Here is a 17,632-nt window from a genome sequence, read left to right on the forward strand (position 1 = left end):
TCGCAGCAAGGAGGCGCTATGCTCTGCGTGTCCTGACCCACAACATGCTAGCAACAGCGTGGCTAAACAGAAGACGGAGGATCAGGTATGAACCAAAGACGGTTAGGTTACGGTGGCTTTATAGGCCCAAAAGGCGCATGTATCCTGTAGTTAGTTCAGATGGACTTTGGTTTGTATTCAGACCTGCACCGGAGAACCACGAACCGCACCAGAGTTTGTTTGGAAGTGGACCAAGACCACCTCAAAAAGTGGGTCTCTGTCCGGTTGCTTGGTCCGCACCAGGGTTGGTTTGTGTCTATTCACACCTGCATGGAAAGTCTGCACCAGCGTGGGAAACGAACCCTGGTCGGTTTAAAGTGGACCACACAGTCCAGGTCTAAATATGCCCTCTTTTCTCTCTTGCCAGAGGGAAGGATCTCAAACTCCACGTGGAGGGGAGTCCCAAGTCTTAGAAAGTACCCTCCTGCTGTAGACTGTGGGCAGGTCAGATAAACATGTAAAACATGGACGTGATCTCTTTAAAGTCACCCGTCTGTGAAACAGAAAATGAAGCAGATCGGCTATAGCGGCCATATTAGTAGTGGCAAGAGCTTCGCATACAGGTATAGGGTGCCTGTTGGTCACGTGACCCTGAGCTGTGCCTCTAATTGGGCGAGCTTGCGATCTTAATATCCTCTGAACAGCTGAGTAAGAAAAAATTCCTCCCAGTACAGTGTGTGCCATTAGTGAAATTAGCGACTCAGACAGGAGACGTTTGTTGGACCAGGCTGTAAATAGGTTAATTTATGCTTTGAAAACAGCTTTTTTTGGCTTGGTGTGTTTGTGACTTCCTGACATCTGGAGCCAGCCTCAAGCGGACTCTCAAGAAACAGATTCTAGCACTTCAGAATTGTCTCATATTCTTAGAGCAGAGGTTGTTGCTTGGTCCCAACCTCTTTTTGACCCCTATCTAGAGGTTGCCAAACCAGGAGATTAATTATTCACAGATATTTTATAACAGCTTTGTCCTGTTTTAATGATTATTTTGAACAAATAGTAAACAAAAACATGTTTTCTAGTAGTTTCTAGCGTGACTTTTGAAGAGCCAACTTGACATTTGAGAAATCATACGGCACAAAAACTGCAAATTCCTACCCATGATTAGCATTTTATGCTAAATAAATGATGGAACCTTTTCACTTTCTTTATTAATGAAAGTGAAATTTCAGCAAAATGACCCATTGTAAACTTGGTCATTGCTTAAGTAATATTTAGTTAAATTGAGGAGTTTATCCCCTTATTATAGAACCACTCACATATGAGACTTCTTATTTAAAGCCAAACCTGCAAATAGCCGTGCGTCTCAGTGATTGTAAAATAATGGAGGTGGGTCAGTGGACCATTACCAAACAACCTAAATGAAGTTAAAATAAGCTCAGAGAAAGTGTATTGATCCCCAGAGCCATTATCTTTTAAAAATGATATGCTAATAGCCGCACAGTCATCAGCCAGCTTTAATCAATTCAGAAGAATGGAGGATTCCAGATCTATTCCTACCTCGCTCGCTCGTCTCCTGCAGGAGCGCTCCAGTGCTGCTCATAATGAAAGGCCCCCAAGCACCCTCTCTAAAAATCATTACAATCTCCCTCTACCTCTAGGGTCAGTAAACTAATAGTCATTCACCTGTGTGACAGGAAATCTTTCCCAAGTTGCCACTGGGGGCCGGTGAGGTTGTGTTTAAGGTTATGGAGTCGAGTCCGGCTGGAGATGATTGTTTATTGTTTGGATGGATCCCGATGATTGAATACGTGTCAGATCCGAAGCATTTCATCAGGAATGCAAAGGACTGGGATTGCATATATAACCTGCTAATTGCCTCTCTTTCTGATCCTGGCGAGCCATAAAAAACACAGAGTGCTGCCGCTGCCAATACGGAGACACAACAAAGAGCAACTTTATAAATAGAGGAGCGAAGGCATTGGCAGAGAGGAAACCTCCATCATCTGCTTGTACTTGTGCCTGTACTTGGCCTCCAGTGAATTTCATGACCACAACCGTCCCTGCCCGCTGTTGACGGAGTATCTGTGCTGGATTTCTCAAAGGGATCGCACAAATGTATTCAAAGGTACCAAGACCCAGAGGTCTCTTTGGGCTATTTTTAGATCATTCTTTCCCAGTAACTGAAAACATTTTTGGAGAAACTTTATAAATAAAGCGCCCTGACAAAAAGAAAGTCAATGACCAACCTTCAACTGAGGCTTCTTTGAAATTTCTTCTTCAAATGAAATGAAAAGGTGAAATATTTAAAAGTGAAGGAAATACTCCAAGGAGAGTTTTAGAAAAACGACCGAATTACTTTAACCTCATCTGGTGATGACGTTGTGTATGCATGAGTTTGAGTCAGACTGCACAGCTAAGATAAAAAACTACTTCCTGTTTCACGGTGAAACATCCACCTTGAGGGCTCCCTGTGTCTGTGCCCTTTGAGCTTTTGTACAGAAGCCAAATTACTTTTATCAATCATGTCTCCTGCAGCTGTCCAATAAATTTGAGGTGGATCAAAGAAACCCAGAGTTAAAGGAAACAAAAAGACACCATGTTTCACTCCTTTTCCTTCTAACGGCACTCGTCTCCTCTTGATTTTTCACTAAAATGCTGAGAAATGAAAAGGATCTGTGTGTCTGGACGCTGGGTAAGTGTACATTATTTCATGTCTCTGGATGAAACTGACCCCTCGGGGGCTGTGTTTCAGAAAATTGTTCCAGGGCATGTTTGGGTCAGTTTTCCTTCAGCTATAATCAACACCGCTTTAACCCTTTAACCCGGGAACACTTACAGGCAGTGAGTAACTCCGTCTCTGACGTCAGGGGAATTTCACTCAATAATATGCCCAGAAAAATACTTCTTATAAAATTATATTAAAGCACAGAAAGGGTATCATGGTCCAACAAAAAGACTGTAAAATTCAAGAAAAAACAATCTTTACTGAAAATAACAAAATAAAAAAAAAATTAATAAAAATAGCCAACTGAATAAATAAATAAATACATACAAAAATAATAAAAATAACTAACTAAATAAATAATAACATAAAAAATAATAAAAATAACTAATAAATAAATACATAATTAAAAACATACAAAAAATAATAAAAATAAATAAATAAATAAAAATAAATAAATACATACATACATACGTAAATGAATAAATTAATAAAGTAATTAATAAATACAACAAAAAATTCTGAAAATAAAAAATCAAGATTTAGACCACAGAACACTTACAGACAGTGAGTAATGCTGTCACTAACCTCAGGGGAATTTTACTAAATGAAATGACCATAAAAATGCTTCTCTTAAAATTATATTAAAGCACATAAAAGGTATCATTGGACCCTACACAAAGACCGTAAAATTAGAGAAAAATTAATCTTCAAAAAAATGAACAAATAAAAAATAAATAATAAATAAATAAATGAATGAATTTTAAAAAATCCTAAAAATAAAAAATCCTAAAAATAAAAAATCAAGTTTGTACTATTTTTGGAACACATCAGGCTTTTCCTGCAGAGGCACAGTCCCTCTACATGACTACCACCTGTGAGAGATAACTGACCAGCAGACTTAAACATTTCCGACCACTTGAATTCACAACAAGTGAAATATATATCTAACCATAAAACTAAATTACTATCCGGTTGCTGTTCACCTTACTTTCTTGTTAATTGTTGCTCAAATGCACCGGGTCGAATTCCTTTTAAGTGCAAGTGTACTCGGCAATAAAACTTGATTTTGGTTCTGATTCTGAAAAAAATAAAACAACATAAACAAAAAAGACTGTGTGGCCTTAAAAACATATCTACAGCTTGGGTCTGAAATGCTTATTTTGCAATCGGCATACACTGTACGGGAGTGAATTTTTTTCTAACTTAATGGTTTAGAAGATGTTAGGATGGTCTGGTTGTCCAATCAGAAGCACAGCTCAGGTCACATGACAGGCTATAAGAAAGGAAACTCAAAGCTGGCGTCATAAACAACGTGGCTGTGTCCGTGGATTGGGAGCTTTGACACAACTCACTCAGTTGTTCAGTCAAGGTACTGAATGGCAGCTCTTCCTCTCAGTCAGACAGTCAGTGAATGAGTTGTGACCTGAACGTAATAAACAGAACAGTAAGGGAAGATATATGTGACTGTTCTAGCAGTTTTCAGTTTTTAAACTGAAGCTTTATCCCACTAAATTGTTGGATCATCGGCTTATTATTCACCACTGGCAGAACTTAACGGTCGGCCATGCTTTTGCTCTTAAGACTCTGATTCCCAGGCAAATCTGTGAAGTACTGAACTATTCAGTGAATCTTTTGATGGAATCACTTTCCTGAACTGATTCCACTGATTCAGTCCTATGAAAAGAGCAGTTTTTTTTCCATCACTTACTGTGCGTACATAGTCGTTCATATCTTAAACGAACACATCTTTTTGGTGTATTTCCTTTTTTATAACCCAATTATTTACATTTTGATTTTCTCCGATTAGCCAATCAGACCCAGAGACCCAGGTGTGTGTAGGAGGGACTTCCTTTACTTTATCCTTCTTACTCTTCCTGTGTCATCTCTTTGACAAACTCAGCAAAAATGAGCTCCCAGAAGGCTGAAGAATTAGAAATCTGTCCAGAGACAAACAAGACTTTTCACACAGATTCATTGTTGATTGATTAATTGATTTTTGAGAACAAGAGAAGGCACAAAGGAGTGCCGGCAAATTTTACAGTCGAGACTTTTCCTGAAAGAACTCGACAAAGCAAACTCATGAGATCCAGAGGTGGCGAGCCAGGCGCCGCTCGATCCCCAGCAGCTCATTGAAAAGGTCAAGCTCAGGTCATCCAACCAATCTGCGATGGATCCAGTGGATACAGGTGTAAAGAAACAGAGAAGATGCCAGGTCTGTCCCTCCTGAGAGGACTGAATAAACAAGTACCCCTGTGTGAAATGCTGCTGCAGAAAGCACACTTTAACTAAATGCTTCCTAAATATAGTGCTGGAATTAAAATGTTTTGTCTGTCTCTGTTCTAAGTGTTTATATAATCAAAAAATTGACTTTTTGTTATTTTTGACTGTTTGGAGGGAACGATTGCCAACAGAAATGGACCACAGCCATGTTTTACTCTCTTGTTGGTACGCCAACGTCAGTGAGACTCACTGGATGATAGCGCAGCTTGATAATAGGTAGAAAGTATATTTGGTCTGATTGTTGTTAGCCCTGATAAGAATAAGAGCGCCTGATTAAATACACAAATTGGATTTTAATCACCTAAAAAGTCTTGTGTCAACAAAAAAGGAAGAAAAAATGGGGGAAGAAGAGAAAAAAAATGTAGAAAGCAGATCAAATATTTTTTTCTTTGCATGTTTTTATGTGAACTTTAACCCTTTTCTTTTCTTTACATTTCCCTTACTTTAGGAACCACAGCTATAGAAAGAATATTCTATAAGTTATCCACAGAAGTCTGTGAAGCCCTGTTAAATTATAACTTCTGATACGGAAGAAAAACTCATTTTTTCCAGCAAATGGATGGAAAATAAAACATAGAAAAAAGTATCAACAACAACAAAACAGTACACTTGATTTGACTCAATCTACAGGGAAAAAAAACTGCAAAAGTGAGAATAAAATAAAACAGAGAAGCAAAATGTTTGTTTCAACATTATTCGAAGCAGAGACTTATTTTTTATTTTTTTTAAATATAAGTCATGCTTTCAAAGCAAAGCAAATGGTACACACTGGAGTAAATACAAATGAAATGTATGAGAAGTGGAAAAAGACACACAAGAAAGGAAAGGAAAAAAGAAAGAAGTACTAACAAAAAAAATGCAAATTAGACACATTTAGAAAAAAAAAAAACCCTGAGTAAATAAAGTTGATGAACCTGTTTGTATGTGCCAACTTATTCCTCAAGATTTCTATCCCTCTACCTTAAAAAAAAATATTTTCAGTCACTCACGTCAGATGGAAACTCAGGATGGAAACAGCAGAATGAAATGTTCGTGGGTGAAAATCAACCAACAGTATTTTAGGGTAGTAAACAGTTTTTTTTTTAATGTTCATGTCTGAATTTTTCAATCTTTTTGGATCATTAGGCCACAAAATCAAACTGCAAGGACCACCATGTCAGTGATGCTAGCTCTGCTATTAGCCACATTGAGAAAGCTAACACTGCTGGGATCAAAAAACTGAAATATTACCAAGCGTTTTTGTCTTATTTTAGGTAAATTTTGTCTTATTATACTGGGAATGAGCCACATGCAACTGGTCAGTTTAAAATATGTCTCATTTCAAGTTATTCAAAGACAAAAAAATGAGGTCTGAATTTCTTGTAAAAAGTAACAAAAAGTCTACCAATGGAACAACAAAAAAAATGCTCAAAAATGTGTTTGAAACTAGAATATTATCTTAATACAGGTAGCATTTTTCTTTTTTTTCCATTTATTTTGTTGCACCGTTATCTTGGAGTTCAAGGTGATACCTTTTTGTCATCAAATAAGTTTTGATGATTTGTCACCTAAATAAGCATATATGTGTATGTATGTGGCAAAAATGATCAAACAACAAAAAATGTAAACTTGAAAGACATTTCTAAAGCAAGCAGAAAATGTTTTCTAAAAGGTACCAAATTAGAGAGGTTTAATTAAGTTTAATTTTTACCAAGCTGCTAACCAGCCGCTGTATGTTTTGTTTGTTTGTTTGTTTGTTTTTTAAAAATCAAAGTGCGCTACTTTTTAATTTTAATTTTACACAAATGTGGAATGGACTCAAAAAGGCCTAGACATGTTGAATTCATTTCCAAGTAGGCTTACAAACTACACTTCTGTTTGGAGTTTTCTTTTGTTATAACACGTAAAAACAGGCAAAAAAAAAAGTATAAAACTTTAAAAGCTGTGTAATATTTTGCAGCTCCAGACCACATTCTGTTGGTGAAAAAGTATTGTAAGACATTTTTTTTACTGCAAATAAGACAAATTCACTTGATAAGATTTTAGTTTTTTACATTTTTTTCCATCTTTTGTTTTTTATCTCTTCCGAGGAGGTTATGTTTTTAGAAGAACAACATAATTCAAAAAGTTACAAACAGATCTTGATGAACTTTTCAGGAAATGTTCAAAATGGGATAAGGAAGGAGTGATTAAATTTTGGAAGTGATCCAGATCACTGTCTGGATCCAGGATGTTCTTAAAGGATTCTTTATCATTGTGGGATAGGGCCGTTTTCACCATATGTGTATATAACTCCACCATAAATGGTCGGATTGCGTAACAAAACAACACAAGACAAGGTCACTATAATTTCTGACAGATGTAAAAGTACGATCCAGATCCTGGCAAAATTCTGGATACTAAGATCTGTAATAATTTGCAACGCTGTCAGGTAACAAATTAGCAGCCTGCTGAAAGGAAGTATAACATTAAAGTCGGACTAAAGTGTTGCATGACAATCATAGTATGCTCAGTGGAGGTTTCTTTTCTAGTTTGTTCATGTTTTCTACCTGAACCTGACCACCCAGCGCTCTAGCAGCCTGTACTCTGATTTTGGCCGGATCAGTGCTGGTGTATGTTATCATTGAAGTTTACACTGTGCCCAAACCGTTTTGCGCTTACATCGGGCAAAACCAACGTGTCCTCGTTTCACAACGGCATCTTCAGGTAACTGCATCCCTCCCACTCCTGTTTCCAGCACTGCTTCAAACAGCATGGGTATACCACAGGGAAGGTTATATTTACTTCCTTTCCAGAAAAGGAGCCTCGACATCAGTCGGCTGCAGGAACTGTGAGGTTTTACCTCTGCAGAGTATTCCTACCCACCGACAGGAAGAAACAGCATGTCCAAAAGAGCTGACAAGTGAACAGAGACAGATCTATATAAATAATTGCTAAGTGAAGTGAAGAGGAGTCGCCCATCATTCAGAGCAGAGGCTTGTGTGCAATATCTCCTGGAGATTGAGAGTCATCCATCACGGCGAGACTTTAATTTGAGATGTTTAGGACTCTTGCTGATGATTGTGTGCGAGCAGGGGAGAGCCCTGTTGTAGGGGTCTGCAGGGGTCTTGGCAAGAGTGCTGCTCTCTGTGGGAGAAATTGCTGCCTGCCACAAAGCACGTTTATCCAAGCACAATAGTTTCATCTGGGAGCGGCCTTAAGACTGCAGACAGAAGAGCCAAATCCACTCTCTGATTAGCATTCAGATGCTTTAAACTGTGCAAGCAAGTTTCTGACAGATAGCTTATTACGTCTTATGGCGCTACAGAAACGCACTCAGCCAGGCACACTTTCTTCTCCTTCACACATACACACACAGATCCAAATATGCACACTCAGACACACCTCATTTGGAGAGGGATGATGTCAAAATGAGTCCATCGAGGAGGGGAGGAGATTGAAGAGCCCAAGGTAAAGAGAGTCTGGAGACTCCAAATAATCTCAAGTATTGATTCTATTTAAGACCAAGGCTCCTGATGGACACGCACTTCAGAACGCGGCGATAGGTGGCATATCCAGATGACTGATCGCTCTACTTCTGCTTACGGAAATAAAAAAAAAAAGCTGCAGACCGTCCATAAATAACAGCCCTCTCATCAAACAGTGCAGTAGAATCTGGAGGAATGACGACAGCTTGGCGGACGTGTAGCGTAATTGACCACGAAGCACTCAGTCTTTCCATTAAATTTACATGGACGCAGTCGGAGGAGGGAACAGCGTCCAGGGTGGGTAGACTTCAGATTCAACCTGACAAGTGGACTCGCTGTCTTGCTATGGCTGATTTATGTCTGTCAGACCGTGAGGGAAATTGCAAACAACACGTTCTGCCTCGGCTCTTTCAGGTTTCTCCTCGTTCTGTGTGAGTATTTAAAACACATCAGACGGATGTTTGTAAAGATTTCCATCGATCGACTACAGTGGAACCACCACAGTTACACACCAGTTTGATCTGAAACTATTTGCTCTTTGTTTGAAGCCTGATTGAAGTCTCATTTTTCAACAATGACCACTGATGGAAAAATATCTAAACTGATTGAAAACTGACTTTTCCTTTTTGAATTCAAAAACAGCTTACTTTAACAATGACTATTCAAAGACAGTAGGAAAAAAGCAGCCAACACTTAAAATAAAATCTTGTATTTCTTGACCTTCCTACATTGGATCGTTACCGGGAGCTATTAATTGATTATTCAAATAGTCACGGCTTCTTCTTCTGGGCGTTTTACCTTTGGAGCACAGTTGTTGGAGACTTTTGTTTTGCTAGTTTGGCCTCGCAAAGTTTGACCTCAGTTTTTTTATAACAAAGGAGTTCTTCACAGAGAGTTTGGAAAACCAACAGTCAGTGTAATTAGAGTCCAGATTTCACAGAACGGGACCGGTCATAGTGGAACCTGGCCTCACTTTCTTCTTCTTTTGTTTTAAAATTGCAGCTTTTAGAGGAGCTAAAACCAATGTTTACAAGTTGTACAGTCCGGCTCTCTCTGGAGGCTAGTTCTATGGGATGCCAGTGTTTTAGCTCAGTTGTTTGAACAGTTGTTTCCCTGGATGTGATTTTAATCAATCATCATGTGTTTTCACTGACTGTACTTTGTCTCTTTTTGTGTTTCCTGTCTGTAACTTTGTTTTTTTGCTTCTGCCTGTCTCGGCCAGGTCTCCCTGGAAAAAGAGGTTTCTAATCTCGATGGGACTAACCTGGTTTAAAGAAGGTTAAATAAATAAAAAATAATTATAATACAATACTGTACAAGTCATCTCATCACTGATATAGTATAGGGATAGACATTTATGTTGTCTTGTTTGTTAATTTATTGCAAATAAATGTGTTTTACCAATAAAAAAACATATAATAATAATTACAATTACAATAATAATAATAATAATAATAATAATAATAATGTGGAAATTTAAAAATATAGGGGTTGGAGGAAAAAAAAAGATTAAAATAAGTATTGGGACTTTTTTGTGTTACAATATCAAAATCTGTTTTTTTTTTGATAGAGTTTATTTTTTATTTATTTTTATTTTTTTATTTTTTATTTTTTTTATTTAAATCCTTCATGTCTGTCTTGTTTATATACTGGATTAGAAAAAAAAATGTTATCACTTTTGTCCAGCAGAGGGCGAAATGTTTTACTCCGACTGATATTATGATATGTGTGTTTTTGGGGGAAATATGGCCCAAATTTATTTAAATATTTCGCAAACAAAAATTCAGAAAAATTGAAGAATGGCAATTTAAATTGAATAAGCACCACAAAAATTGTAAAAGAATTGAATCGTGACAAAACAATATTGTCCCAGCTGTAATAAAAATATATATATATATATTTCCAAAGTGGGGAAGTTGTCACATGAGCGGCTTGATCTTTTATAAATGAATAACTATTCAAAAATCCAACAACTATGCCCAGAACAGTCATATCCCTACTTCCTACATGGACTGCTTGTCAAGTATGCATCGCTTCAAGCTTTTTGAATCCAGGATCCCATTCACTGAATGACAGCTGCTAAATTGACTGCAAACCACATCTGTGCAGGTACATGTGCTGCAGGCAGAGCTAAGAGCCGCTAAAACTCTCCACTCAGAGCGCTTTATGATAGACCAGGTAAGCACAACTGGTGAAGTTATCTGCCTCTGTGGTTAGGTTTATTCACTTGACAGGAAATTTGAATATTAGAGTATGAAATCTAGCAGTAAGTAAACCTTTAGTTTACCTTCAGAGTCCAAGTATCTGTCCCGATCTAATTCTTCTACTTTAATACATAGCGCTCCCAGGTTTAAGCTCCTGCCATGTTTTTCTCCACTTTACTGCTTTCGACCAATAGTGTCACTGCAGTAAAGTGATGTCATGCCTTGTGTTGTTTCTGCAGGAGTTGAGACAGTCTGACTCTGTACCACCACATAACGGCAGTGTTGCCAACTTAGCGATTTTATCGCTATTTTTAGTGACTTTCTGGACCCCCCATAGTGAGAAAATTAGGGAAAAGCGACTAGCGACAATTCTAGCGACTTTTTTGCGACTTCTCTGTAAAGCTCCCTTCTTTCTGTGCACCATGCGTTGTGTGTGTAGCTGCCTGTAGTAAATACTGAGCTGTTACTTTACCCATTTTTTTTAAATATAGATCTGATATAAAAAAAGGATGAGAATCAATATATTTGTCCGATCCCTGATCTGGACGTAATGTCTGATTCTTATTGAGCCTTTAACCACGTGATCAGCCTTGATTTCTGATCATGTGAAAAAAAAAGTGGATGGTTTATGTTTTTTTTTCTGTTTCAAAGAAAGTGTTTGTCCCAGAAGTGGGCTGTAGGATTTCCAACTGTACCAACAGTGTTTTTACATTTTTGTCCAAGTCTGAACCATTCAGGTTGTAAAAATGTGTTTTCAACTAATGTATTATGTGTTAGTCTTAAACCACGAACCTTGAGGGTGTTGCTTCAACTTTAACTTTTATAAGACTCTGTGAAAGATCCAATTTATATTATTTCAACATTTCTTTTTTGTGTTTCTGAACTTAAGCTCCGCTGACTAACTTTGGGAAAAAGACAAGAGCAAATATTTGTTGAAAACATCTGATATTGATTTCGTTATGTTCCTTTTTTCTGTTTCTTCTTATCCTCCAAGTGTAGCAGATATCTCTGAGAGGTAAACTTGAAGAGCTATGATTGAGAATATTTACAGTGAGCCATGATCTAATGCTCGCTCGCCTTGTGCTGAGAGAGTCTGCGTTATTGTCACAGTTTTATTTACACCATGGGAGCAGGATGCCCTACAGGTAAATTAATCACATTCTCTACATACTCATCGATTGCATGACGGCAGAGTCAGATAACTAAATGCAGCGCAGGAAAAACTGCACACGCTCAAACAATTTCATTGCCCAGCGAGGAATGAGATAAAATCTGTAAATGGGAGGCGGCGTTCCTCAGTGTGAAACAAGGCAATCTCATGTAACACAATAACACGATATGATAGGCTGCAGCTTCCTGCCGTCCTTCTAGATAAGTTACATGCGTGCACTCAGAGCGTGCAGTGATGATATTACAGACACTTAAAATACTCAATGTGACTGAGGCTTTGTTTGACTTCCACTTTGTCGCTGGATGCTGGCGTCCAGCATCCCTGTCCTCACCTCATACACCACAACTACATGGCATGTCTCTTCATTTATCCCCTCTAATGCAGTTATAATACCTGAGTGGTTGGTGGCTACATGCCCTGAATGCTCATTCCCTGCACAGTAGCCTCTGTGTACTCAAAGGGGTCCGGCTCCTCGTCCTCCTCTGGAACCGGACTCCTCGCAGCGTAATTTGATTATTCCAAAGCAGGTGTTTTCAAGCTGAATGCTGATAAGAGGAACTCAGTTCCTCCCCGACTCTGAAGTGAGTTACATTAGATGTGCTTAAAGTAGTGCAAGGCGAGGGCTTATTTTTGATTTAATCTGCAGGAGAAGATGGGATTGACTTTGAAAAACCTGCCCCAGAATCCGCAAGGCAGCTCTGAAATAATGTCACACAAATACTAAGAAAGGTTAGTGAGTATTCTGCATTATTTCTGGTGATGCACATTGGTTTTAAAGTCCATAAAGTGGGGGGAAAGAGGCTTTGGATTATGTCTGTCCCTGTGCATGTGGCTGCCAGTTGCTCTAGATGGATTTGATGCAACACAGCACTTGAGATAATTGTGCCTTAGAACTGCAAAGATGCAAACTGCATGGTATAACAACTTGCAGAGGGAGCACTGATGCAACAATCAGACGTATACATCACAGCAGATGCAGCTCAGCGTCGCTTGAAGGCACATTTCTGTGTTTTGTGTCCTCACATTTCCTTCCCTCACTCGTGTGAGCATCTGCCGCTGCAGAACGGGGGCAAGGTTGCATCGGCGATCCCCGTGTTCCTCAGCAAACCAGACTCCGTCAAGCCTCTGATATCCTCTCAGATTGTTCCTCCTAATCCCCTTTCTACAGAACAAGAATGGCTTTACCAACTAATAATCTTGCTGATATACACAGTGTGCAAACAAAGGGAGTAATCCTGAGCCTGAGATTGAGCCATCAGGCTTGTGTGCTCAAACTAAGCACAGTTTTATGAGCAGTGTAAACAGAGATGGAGATATGCAGCGTGAACTGTTGAGGTTCGTAGTTCGACGACGGCAGCTTTTGACCAACTTGCCAAAAAGCGTTGAACCCTCTCCGAGCCACACAGCCTCTTTATATGCAGATGAATTCAAATAAATCAGACCTACAAATGGGGTCAGCGCGTTCACGGTGAAGTGTGTCCTGACATGTGAACCAATCTGCTTTAATTGACACTTAACAGGAATCTAAGGGCCCTGTGTGTGTGTGTGGAAGTCTGCGCTCCTTCCTACTTCCACAGCAGTCTTGTTGCTCATAACTCAAGGACACAGCTTAAGCACATTTCATCACACTTAGCCAGCTGTTGGAGAGGGAAAGGTGCTCAGATCAAGCAGCTGATGCGATCAGAAATCTGTGAGAATAAGTCACAGAGGAGTTTGAGTCTGTATGTGAAAGTTGCATTGAGATGGAGGAGGCAGGATGGAGGAGAGAAGACACGCTTACCTTCAGTGGGACACTTTGAGCAGCAGACAGAGCCAGTTTAATCCACGGGTTGAAGACTCTCCTCCTCCTGCTTTTTCCTGCTTTCTGCACTTCTTCTTTAATTCCCACTCTCACCCTGCTTCCCTCTTTGGTGCCTTTCTGTCATTATCCCGCTTTGCCGTGTGCAGTTGGAAGCCCACACGCTGGAAACGAGGATGCTCGACTTACTGACTGACTGAGTGAGTGAGTGAGTGCGCCGCGCTGGGAAGGAAGGAAGGAAGGAAAAGGAGGGAAGGAGACACAACCGCTTCGGCAAATAGCAGGAGGAATAAACACCGGAGCCCAAAGTGGAGCGTGTCAGCGTGTCCGCGTGGCAACAGAATGACGAGAGCAGAGCGGAGAGTGAGAGGAGCGCTGAAGAGTGTGTGTGTGTGTGTCAGAGAGTAAAGGAGAAGTGTGTAGAGGAGAGAAAGAGGCAGCGCTACTGGCTCTGTGGCGAGCAGCGGTCGTGATTGCTTTGGCGTAAGGCAGTAGCGCAAACCCCCCTACTCCTCCTCCTCCTCCTCTCCCCTCCCTCCTCCCTCGGCTGGTCCCCTGAGCGCTGGGGGATCTTCATCATCAAGCAGATTACAGCCAACTAGCAAGCCCCCCCAGCCCCCAATCCCCCCCAACACACACACACACACACACCCTGGGGATCAGTGGAGCACACTGTGGTCAGCAGGGATATTCTAATCACACACACTCGGATGTCCCTCTTTTTGTTCCTCTGTGCTGTCAGAAATGGGTGGATTACACCTTTAATGCAGACCAGGAGAAGTTCCTGGAAATCTGCGCGTGTTGCTCTTTGTGAGGTTGCTGGTGTTGACCTTTGGAGAGCTGTCAGCTTCCATTATTTTGACTTTGACTGACAGTGAAGGTGACATGATATCAACAAGCCCATTCCCTGAAAAAGACTTTTGGGTGTTTTTTTTATTTTTTATTTCTTAACGTGTTCAAAGCTCGGAAAAAGTGAGAAGTTATGGGTTGCCTTCAGCCATGACTGGGGAAGAAACACAACTTTCCAGGCCAATGCATCTGAGAATTTTAACTTAGAAACAGTTCACCAGCTTAATATGAGCCACATTCACCTGACCAGTCCAGAAAAATGTCTTATATTAAGTTATTTAGACAAAAATGAGGTCTGACTTGCTTTTATCAAGTTTAAAAAATCTGCTAAGTTGAAGATGGCTCTTATCAGGTGTCATAAGACAAAAACACTTGATACGATTTCAGTTTTTGCAGTGTAGGAGCTGTGAGATTCAATGACTCATTTAATGACAATGCATAGTTCTTGTTGTGGGTCACATATGGAAATGTTCAAAGTATAAATTCTAGTTTCACTGAACAAAGTTGGAAGTTCCTCCAAGAACTCCTGAAGCAGAGTTCCTACAGCTTAAAGGGATAGTTCAGTTTTTTTGAAATGGGGTTGTATGAGCTCTATGTGACCACTAAGGACATTAGATACAGTAGAAAGTTGTCTCCTCTCCCTCAGTAAGACACAAACTGTAACTGATGGTGACGAGGAAATAGACGCTAACAGGGACAGACCGTACCAAATTCAAAGGCTATTTTCTCTGCCTACAAGAACTAAAATCAAAAAGTAATACCACAGTTTAAGAGTACTATACATAGAATATTTTTTAAGTGTGTTAAGTCTTCGGAAATATAAACATTTATCCGGACCTAACTGGTCATGTGTCCTTCCGCGCAGCGCTAGTGCGCTCTGTCCCCCCTCCTCCTTTCAGCTGTTGGGAATGTAAACAAGCTATGCTTCGAGCGCTGGTTTTAGCCTCGTGTAAGTTTGATCAAGTATTGTAATTCTTTTGTTTGTACTCTAAGGATTGTGAGGCAGCGTAGGAAATTCAAAATGAGTGACTATGACAGCGACGATGAAGTTTCATTCACTTTGGAACCAAAAGGATACCTGTATGAACCGGAGCACACAGAAGAAGAGCTGCTACAGATGGAGACTGAAAGGAATCGACGGGCACTGGACATCAAGACAGAGTCGGAAATACTCAGTGGTGTAAATGTCTGAGCTGTGACTCAATGCCCACAGATGCTGAGTGTTACTGCTGTCACGAGTGGAACTTGGTTACAGACACTCTTCAGGATTTGTCTGAGGACACTGCTGGCTCTCAAGCCGTCTGTATAACTCATCACACAGATTTCCCTGCTCTTCTGAATTCTGGAGTGTCCTGTAACAGCAACAACAACAACAACAACAGTCGTGGCAGCAGTAACACTCAGCATCTTGATGTCCAGTGTCCATGGATGCCTCCTCTGTATTCCTTTCAGTCTCCATCTGTAGCAGCTCCTCTTCTGTGTGCTCCGGCTCATACAGGTATCCTTTTGGTTCCAAAGTGAATGGAACTTCATCGTCGCTGTCATAGTCACTCATTTTGAATTTCCTACGCTGCCTCACAATCCTTAGAGTACAAACAAAAGAATTACGATACTTGATCAAACTTACACGAGGCTACAACCGGCGCTCGAAGCATAGCTTGTTTACATTCCCTACAGCTGAAAGGAGGAGGGGGGACGGAGCTCACTAGCGCTGCGCGGAAGGACACATGACCAGTTAGTTAGGTCCGGATAAATATTTATATTTCCGAAGACTTAATGCACTAAAAAATATTTTATGTAGCATACTTTTAAACTGTGGTATTACTTTTTTATTTTAGTTCTTGTAGGCAGAAAAAATAGCCTTTGAATCTGGTACGGTCTCTCCCTGTTAGCGTCTATTTCCTCGTCACCATCGATTAAAGTTTGTGTCTTACTGAGGGAGAGGAGACAACTTTCTACTGTATCTAATGTCCTTAGTGGGCACATAGAGCTCATACAACCCCACTTCAAAAAAACTGAACCATCCCTTTAAGGCAAGTTGAATTCAAGACTTTCAGACTTTTTTTTATGCTATTTGAAATTAAGTTTAAGACCTACTTCAGAATAATCACAAATGGAAAAAAAACACCACATACATTACACAGGGTTGGGGACAATCAATGGAGTCCCAGCTGCAACAACATTTATGTTTGTTGGTTCCACCATTGTGATTGCCTGATGTTACCACAAGAGTCGCTTGGTTAATGACTTAAAAACAAAAAAAAGTGACCATTTATTTTAAGATCTGGAACTATTTTAATCATACTAACAATTTTGACATTTTTAAGACTTTTACAGATTAATTAAGGACCCATCTAAGACTTTTTTAGGTCTATGAATTCAATGCCTTTTAAGACTTTTTAAGGCTGGATTGTGCTCTCTGCACCAATGTGACACGCTGAAAAGAGATGTGTGAAATCAGCACCAGAGAACATGCGTGGCTTTTTTTATACTTTCTAACACCCCCTCATGGCATCCACTCCTAAACTGCAGGGGGCAGTGTAACGCGCATCTACACAGTACTGAACTAACTCAGAAGAAGGTGTTTACACTGTTTACTAGGGATGGGAGAAAAAAAACGATGTATTTCAGTGTCGTGATCTTGTTCTTGTTCAAAAACTTTTTTATTTTCTTTTTCAATTTGGGTCCTTTATTCTACGTTTAGTTGCTGAGCTGGGTTGAAAAAAAGTTGAGATGTTTGATCCCCTGAATAAATCTTAAAAACTGACCCACCTGTAATGTGCACTTTTGGGAAAACCAGAATCAGAATACTTAATAAATAAAATAAACCTAGGAGCCGCCAGCTGCCCAGTGCCCCTTTGTAATAGATATGAAATAACAACATTGGGAGAAGAGAGGGGGAAAAATGGTCAATTCCAGACTATTCCCCAAAAGGGGGCGTAGTAAAATATGGCCCCTGTGGACACGTCTGTAGACATCACTTGACTTTTTCACTTGGTCTGGTGTTAAAAAATAAATTAATAAATAAAATTGGAAATGTCAGAGAATCCCAATTTAAATCAAATTGGCACCCCCAAAAATCTTAAAACAATGAAACTTGGAGAAAAGCGTATTGTCTCAGCCCTAATATTTACAACATTATTTTCACCAGTTCCTCTTCTCTGTCGAGTTTGGACGCAA

The 17,632-nt window shown here is 39.7% G+C and overlaps 1 protein-coding gene across 1 annotated transcript in view; it reads right to left on the reverse strand.

Moving 5' to 3' along the window:
• The window catches only part of LOC141807220 (cadherin-12-like), a 216,578-nt gene extending 202,493 nt beyond the window's left edge, over nucleotides 1-14,085 (reverse strand). The window contains exon 1 of the mRNA XM_074693046.1: nucleotides 13,586-14,085. The gene's annotated coding sequence lies outside the window, so the exon portion shown is untranslated. The remainder of the gene's footprint in view (nucleotides 1-13,585) is intronic.
• Nucleotides 14,086-17,632: the final 3,547 nt, after the last annotated feature.

The sequence above is a fragment of the Halichoeres trimaculatus genome, unplaced genomic scaffold (genome assembly GCF_033239565.1).
Source record: "Halichoeres trimaculatus isolate MK-OKI-2021-1 unplaced genomic scaffold, fHalTri1.1 fHalTri1_scaffold_18, whole genome shotgun sequence".
Taxonomy (NCBI): domain Eukaryota; kingdom Metazoa; phylum Chordata; class Actinopteri; order Labriformes; family Labridae; genus Halichoeres; species Halichoeres trimaculatus.